Source organism: Octopus bimaculoides, chromosome 2 (genome assembly GCF_001194135.2).
Source record: "Octopus bimaculoides isolate UCB-OBI-ISO-001 chromosome 2, ASM119413v2, whole genome shotgun sequence".
Classification (NCBI taxonomy): domain Eukaryota; kingdom Metazoa; phylum Mollusca; class Cephalopoda; order Octopoda; family Octopodidae; genus Octopus; species Octopus bimaculoides.
This window is the reverse complement of record NC_068982.1, coordinates 148,144,712-148,152,172: the sequence shown is the minus strand read 5'-3', so window position 1 is coordinate 148,152,172 and position 7,461 is coordinate 148,144,712. Positions and strand designations below refer to the sequence as shown.

Below are 7,461 nucleotides of genomic sequence, written 5' to 3'. Positions count from 1 at the left end.
GGTTTCGATTCCCAGACCGGGCGTTGTGAGTGTTTATTGAGCGAAAACACCTAAACGTCCACGAGGCTCCGGCAGGGGATGGTGGCGAACCCTGCTGTACTCTTTCACCACAACTTTCTCTCACTGTTTTTGTTGTGCCTGTAATTCAAAGGGTCAGCCTTGTCACACTGTGTCACGCTGAATATCCCCGAGAACTACGTTAAGGGTACACGTATCTGTGGAGTGCTCAGCCACTTGCACGTTAATTTCACGAGCAGGCTGTTCCGTTGATCAAATCAACTGGAACCCTCGACCTCGTAAACGACGAAGTGCCAACAACTCATCATTTTAGACCGTTATACACTTTTTTCTACTTACATTATACCTTTCACCCATCTTATAGAATGGTGATTTATATTTTCTTATCAAGCCATCTTATTACCTTTATTTAATTGCTTTTTTGTTTATTTATTTATTTATTCATTCATTTCTATACATATATACATTTTTTAAAAAATTATTTATTATTAAATTAACTTATATATTTGTTTCCCACATCTTCTCGCTCTATATTGATATATTGACATATTGAAATATGAAGTAATGATATATTGATCAATTGATATGGAATTCTTCCTCTTTCTTCCCTGCCCATTCGTATCTATTTCTGCCTGTCCATAATTTTAAACCTTTGTATATGCTGTAACAAAGTTTATCTGCTCTAAAACATCCAACCAACTCATACTAGTCACTTAATTTCATTAATTTCATGTATTTTACTAACCTCCCTTTGATTGTAAATTATCTCAATATACACTATATTAGGAATCTGAATCGCATTTTTTTTTCTTTTTCTTGTTAATTTGTTTATCAAACTTTTTATTTAATTGTATTGATAACAACCTATATTTTTAATGTTTTCAATAGCAAATATTGCATTTTATCATATAAGCCTTAATTTGACTATGTTACTTCAATGAGAAGCTTCTAACTTATATAATTACATAAATTCCTAATTATATTATTATTCTCCCACCTCCATCTTGTTTTTAAATGAATTCCGACTTTTTAGCATGTCTTTTGCATATAATTAACTAATTAATTATATTTCGTATATAGATGCGTGTTGTCTTCTGTTTTATGTTTATACTTACATAAAAACAAATTCTCACTTGTCTATTCAATAATATATTCTTTACTTTTCATTATCTTATTACTTTATTTTATTTATATCATCTTGCATTTTTATTTGATCTCTATTGTATTTATATGTTGTAATGCACCTAAAGGAATGTATTTTTATTAGTTCACTATAATACTATAATATTATATTAATTTTAGATACTGCTTATCTATAATGTTAACTGGAGGCGCAATGGCCCAGTGGTTAGAGCAGCGGACTCACGGTCATAGGATCGCCAACAACAACAATAATAATGTTAATTATTTATGATATACTGCTATCACATTCTTATAACCACCTTCACAATTTCTTTCATTTAATACTCTAGAGAGATATATTGTTTTAATATCATATCATATTCTTTATTTTTGTAATTACTTCGATAAATATACTACCTCTCTTCGCTTTATAGGGTCCATACCATGTTCTTTCTATATAGCATTTATCAATTAACGGTTTGGAGCCGTATACAGTGGAACATGAAAATGTAATGACATATTTTTAGCCAACTCTGATGAGATTCAGGTTTAATATGTTTTAAATTATGTTAATCAATTTCTAAAGTCTTGAACCGAAATAGCTGTCAGAGATGATGTCCAATTTTATAATTAATAGATAATTATTAATTTAATTATCTCTCTATTTTCTTTGTATATATATATATGTGTGTGTGTGTGTATGTGTGTATATATATACACACACACATATATATATACATATATATATATAGATTGATATATAGACAGACAGACAGACAAATAAACAGACAGACAGATATATATATATAGAGAGAGAGAGATATAGATAGACAGACAGACAGATAGATAGATAGATAGATAGAGAGAGAGAGAGAGAGAGAGAGAGAGAGAGAGAGAGAGAGAGAGAGAGAGAGAGAGAGAGAGAGATTATATTGTATTGTAATTCGTAGTCGCCCTCTGTATTATTCGGTTCACAAGTAAATGGAAGAATATTTATAAAGCAAGAGAGGTGAATGAAAGACCTCTTGGAAATTCCGCAGCTTATGTTGATTTTGTTTGATTGCATGACTCTGTTGTTGTGCAGATGTCTAGCTTAGCAAACTACGTCGAAGATAAAAGTTACGGAAAAGATATTGTATATTTCTAGAATTTTCATTATTCAAACATGATGTCGGACATTTTACTAATCAATTTATGTATACATAAGTTCATCATAAGTTCATATCTTTTGTACGATAGTTTCCAAATACGATTTAGTCCCAGAGGTTGACTTTGCCATTCCTCCTTTTACAGGTCAATAAATTAAGTACTACTTGAACTTCGATGTAATCTACTTAATCACTATCCCAACGTGGGAGGCAAGGAATAATTGTTGTTTAGTTCTTCTACAGTTTCCTCAGCTCTCGAGCTAGATCCTGATATCTCTCAATTATTTCTTTGGTATTACCTCTGCTATTGTAGGGAATTGCAAACTCTGTAATCTTATAGTATTTGTTTAGTTTGTCCTCTATCAGCATATCTGATCTTCTTACTTAATTAGTATTCTTTTATTTTTCTATTCTTTTACTTGTGTCAGTCATTTGATTGCAGCCATGCTGGATTACCGTCTTTAGTCGAGCAAAGCGACTCTAGGACTTATTCTTTGTAAGGCTAGTACTTATTCTATCGAATCTTTTTGCCGAACCGCTAAGATACGGGGACGTAAACACGCCAGCATCGGTTGTCAAGCGATGGTGGGGGGACAAACACAGACACACAAACACACACACACGCACATAGTGAGAATTTACAAAAAATAAAAGACGAAGACGGGTGCGTAAACAACAAACATATGTCTTAGTTTAGCGCTCGGGAAGTGAGACAGTCTTTTACGTTTCGAGCCTACGCTCTTCGACAGAAAGGGACACAGAGATAAACAGGGAGAGAAAATAATAAAAAAGATTTAGTGGTTAGCGATCTATTTATATATACGACGGGCTTCTTTCAGTTTCTGTCAGCCAAAATCCACTCACAAGGCTTTAGTCGGCTCGAGGCTATAGTAGAAGACACTTGGTCAAAGTGCCACGCAGTGGGACTGAACCCGGAACCATGTGGTTCGTAAGCAAGCTACTTACCACACAGTCACTTCTGCACCTATATGTCTAGTCTTTATGGGGAAGTTTCTCAAGATGTCTTAATACTAATTTTCTATCACAGACTGTGGTTCGTGTTCATACTAGTTTTCTGTTGTTGTGAAGCCACGTACTCGGTTAACATCCCAATGCATTCTTTTACCTAAACAGTCATGTCTGCTTTCATACTTCTATTGTGCTACTGTCCTGCACTCACGCTGAAAATGGTTGATATTTTTTTCTCTTTCTTATACATCTTACATTTGATGTCTAACTGACTTTTGTCGATGATTGCTTTATCAGTTTTGTACTGTTTGATGGGATATAATTAGCATTTCTCTATCTTATTTCAATGTCTCTCTTTAGCTTTCAATCAGGTTCTTCTATCGATTCCTCTCAGGGCTGGTAGTATATTTCTAAAGTTTTTAGATATATTTTTTTCAGATTGGGTGGCATTGAACCCAATGCTCCGTTGGCAATAGGGATACCCTTTATGTTTGACTCTCGTAGCTGCCACATCTTATCGATCTCGATTCTCAGGTCTCGATATTTATCAATCTTTTCTCTTTTTATCATTTATGGTTTCCTTTCATTATAATTTTATTTCAGCTGCCGTATTACCAGGTATCCACCGGAGGCCAAGAGTAGCGAGGGCACTTTTGTTTTGCTATTTTTGCTAAAACTATCACCGCATTTATTCTATTTTAGATGAAGAGTGTTTTCTGTAGTAAATGGGCTGTATCCATCAAGGTTATCTTTTGTAGCTCACGGAGACTGGAGTTACCAGGAAATTGCTTAATATATTTCTCAACTCCCTTCTTTATCATTCCCAATGTACCAATTACTACTGGTATTATCATAGTACCAAACTTCCACATTTTTGCGATTTCAATTTGCAGATCTTTGTTGTAAGAAAGATTTTTGTATTCCTTTCTTGAGACATTTTTGATCTGTGGGACAGACATATCAATTAACAGATAAGTTTTTCTGATAATGTCTGGTCAATTGGAGTAAATTTTTTTGTCTATCTATATTGGGAAGTTCCAAAGGACGGTGACGCCCTTGCTATTTACAACATCCTCTGGATGGTGCCTGTACCATTTATCATGGGATTTAATTTTGTAGTATTTACAAGCATTCTAGTGGTTGTACTACCCTAGTCTGTCATGTCTTATGAGGTACTCCTTTACAGCGAGGACTTGGCAACCAGAAACAACATATACGAAACCCAATATACCCATCATGACTATCCGCCTGATAAAGATACACCGGGCATGTTCATGACAGCCATATGTGCGCGACAAGATGATCTCATGTCAAGATTAACAGCGCATAACCTTCCAGGTGGGGCCCTGTTAAAATTTTCTTCAACTCGAAAGGTCCCTGTATGGTTTGTTTAAGGATGATGAACAAAACACCCAACTTTCCAAAGGTAAATTATTCGAACCCCAAAGGATTCCTCTCAACACATGGCTATGATGCTTCCCCAGTACCTCTGCTCGTGATCAGAGATGCACATATCGTCAAACACTAAGGGACATGCACAAATAGTTAAGATCAAATAATTGACAACAAATCTGTAGTATTAAGCAGAATATTTGCTGTAGCCCATCTTTTATACCAAGACAAAACAATGTACATGATAACACATCCAATCAATTAACATCAGAAGCCATGAGAGCCACTGCCTGGTACTGCATCAGGGCATTTATTATTATTATTATTATTATTATTATTATTATTATTATTATTATTATTATTATTATTATTATTATTATTATTGTTCAGGAATAAGGAGAGAACACCGAGGAAGTTTAACATGTGAGAACGATAAATCACTGCTCCGAAACTTATCCAAAAACATCGGAAATAAAGACATCGCATGGAGCCAAAAAATATATTATTAATATATTATATAATATATATTATTATTATATATTATATATTATTATTATTATTATTATTATTATTATTATTATTATCATCATCATCATCATCATCATCATCCTCAAATCCATCCATCTACGATGAAGGCATAAAACGAGGGACGAAAATCATATCAACAGTATGTACTGAAAAATATGTAAATGGATTTTAATATCAATATGATTGCAAAACTTCTTTGTAGACATTCTTTTGTGTTGGGTCAACACTAATTTTCAAGTTACTGGAGTCCGTGCTGTACGCATAGCGACGTATAACTGGCCGCGTGTAAACATTGGAGTCGGTAAAAGTACACCTACACGATCTTAAGTATGGCCCTGTGCCTTGTTTGCTGTAGATGAGAATGCCAGTTACATAGGAGACTGCCTGCGTCTTAATTGGAACGAAAACTGGTTATCGGTTGGTATAAGGGGTATCTGCGGAATGAACAGGCGTTTACCATTGTGGGGGCCAGTTGCAATCACTGCTTCAATAACCTTGGAATTTAGTTCTGGTACCTTGTATCTCGTTCCACTGCAATGTCCATTGCTTGGATCAAGATTCATAAGGAACATTATCGGACAGTTCTTTTTCAATTGAATTTTATGGAGTGGCAATCCCGATGGATTTAAGTGGTTCAAGAAATCCTGTGGGTAGTGGTGGTAATTTTCGTCAGCTGTTGTATCTGAACTACAGTACTCTCGACTTTCCCGAGGGAAGTTGCTAATCATATGCTCATTCACACTGTTTACCTCTTCATTGGTTGAGGCGTTGACAGCTTGTGAACACAGCTATGATACGATTTTGTAGTTTTCACTTAAATCATTAAAGACGAATTTGGATTCTAGCCAAATTTGAATCACATTCTTCAGTGGGTCGGAGAACGGACATTGTTCGGAACCGATGTCGCTTAAATAGGTTGCTAAAGTTGCATCTGATGAATTTCGTACCCTCATGTTTTTCTTTAGACTCAACTCCGTCAAAGACCTCCAGATTTACGAAGTTTTCAAAGTGGCTTGCTCTATTTGGGCTCGACCACCACGTTTAACAACAGGTAGAATCTGCTTCCTGTCGCCTACAAAAAGAACCAATACTCCTCCAAACAGAGTTGCGTAGGAAACGATCCAAGTATTCGTATATGAGCCTGTCGCCTTGGCTGACTTCATAGACTGGTCATTCTGAAGAGTTGTGCAGTTGCATCCTGAGATGACACATTGCAGCAGGAGTCCGGTATTATGTTTATAGGCACATTGAACCAAGAATGAAATATCCGGTCATTGTGCAGCAATGTTGCCACAATATCAAACAGAGCTGTGGCGAGTACGATTGTTTTTTTCTCCGAACGTAGAAAATCTACGATGGCCTTGATAAGATATGTTTTGCTAGTTCCACCATTCGCGCTTAAGGCGAAAACCTTGTTTTCCTTTTGTAAAACTGAGTTTACAACCATATGAAAGTTGTGCTTTTGGTCAATATTTAGAGTATTGTAGATGTCTGTAGACACTATTCGAAGGCACTCTGTGTTATAGTTACATTCTTCTGCGATAATCTTTGGTATCAGTTGATTAGTTTCGTTATATTCAGGTTGAGGCAGTGGGAAATTTCGAACCAGGTCAAGTTTATCTCTTTGCATTCGCTCCTGCAGACGAATCAATATTTTATTTTCAATGCGAGAGGTAAGAGCTTTAATGTTGTTTCTTTGCATGAGGTTTCGTCCTGGTTCAGTTTTTCATTCTTCCCGAAAGTTCATCGGATCAGGTGGCCGGCAGTAAATAAACATGATGGCGAAGAAGTCGCGTAGCGAATCTCCGAAGCGAATACTAGCTGCTTCCCCCATTGCACGGTGTATTTTTTGGTCGTCCGATATCAGACCAGTTTTCTTGCAGGCCTCCTGAAATGTTGAACATGCATTTCCCTCCACGGTCTTCAGTTCATCAAAGCTGGTCGCATATGTTGAAGGAGGATCCGAAGGTGAAATAGTTCTGACTGATGAGCACTATATGGTATGATTAGGATTCGTCCGATATTATCAGTTTTGACGTTACGATTATCATCTGTTGTGCCTTTTTTTCGTTTTTGCTACGACTTGGTTTTATTGTTCCTATATATATATATATATATATATATATATATATTATATATATATATATATAATACAAAGAATATATATGCATGTATACACACATATATGTATATACTTACATCTACATGTGTATATAGATGCATATCAGGGTACAGGACGTTAGAACAATGAACTACAGACATATAAATTTGACATGGGCGATTC

The 7,461-nt window shown here is 35.5% G+C and overlaps 1 protein-coding gene across 2 annotated transcripts in view; it reads left to right on the top strand.

Annotated features, from left to right (window-relative positions):
* The window catches only part of LOC106869870 (uncharacterized), a 67,425-nt gene that overhangs the window by 37,633 nt on the left and 22,331 nt on the right, over positions 1-7,461 (top strand). The gene's annotated exons all lie outside the window — the stretch shown is intronic.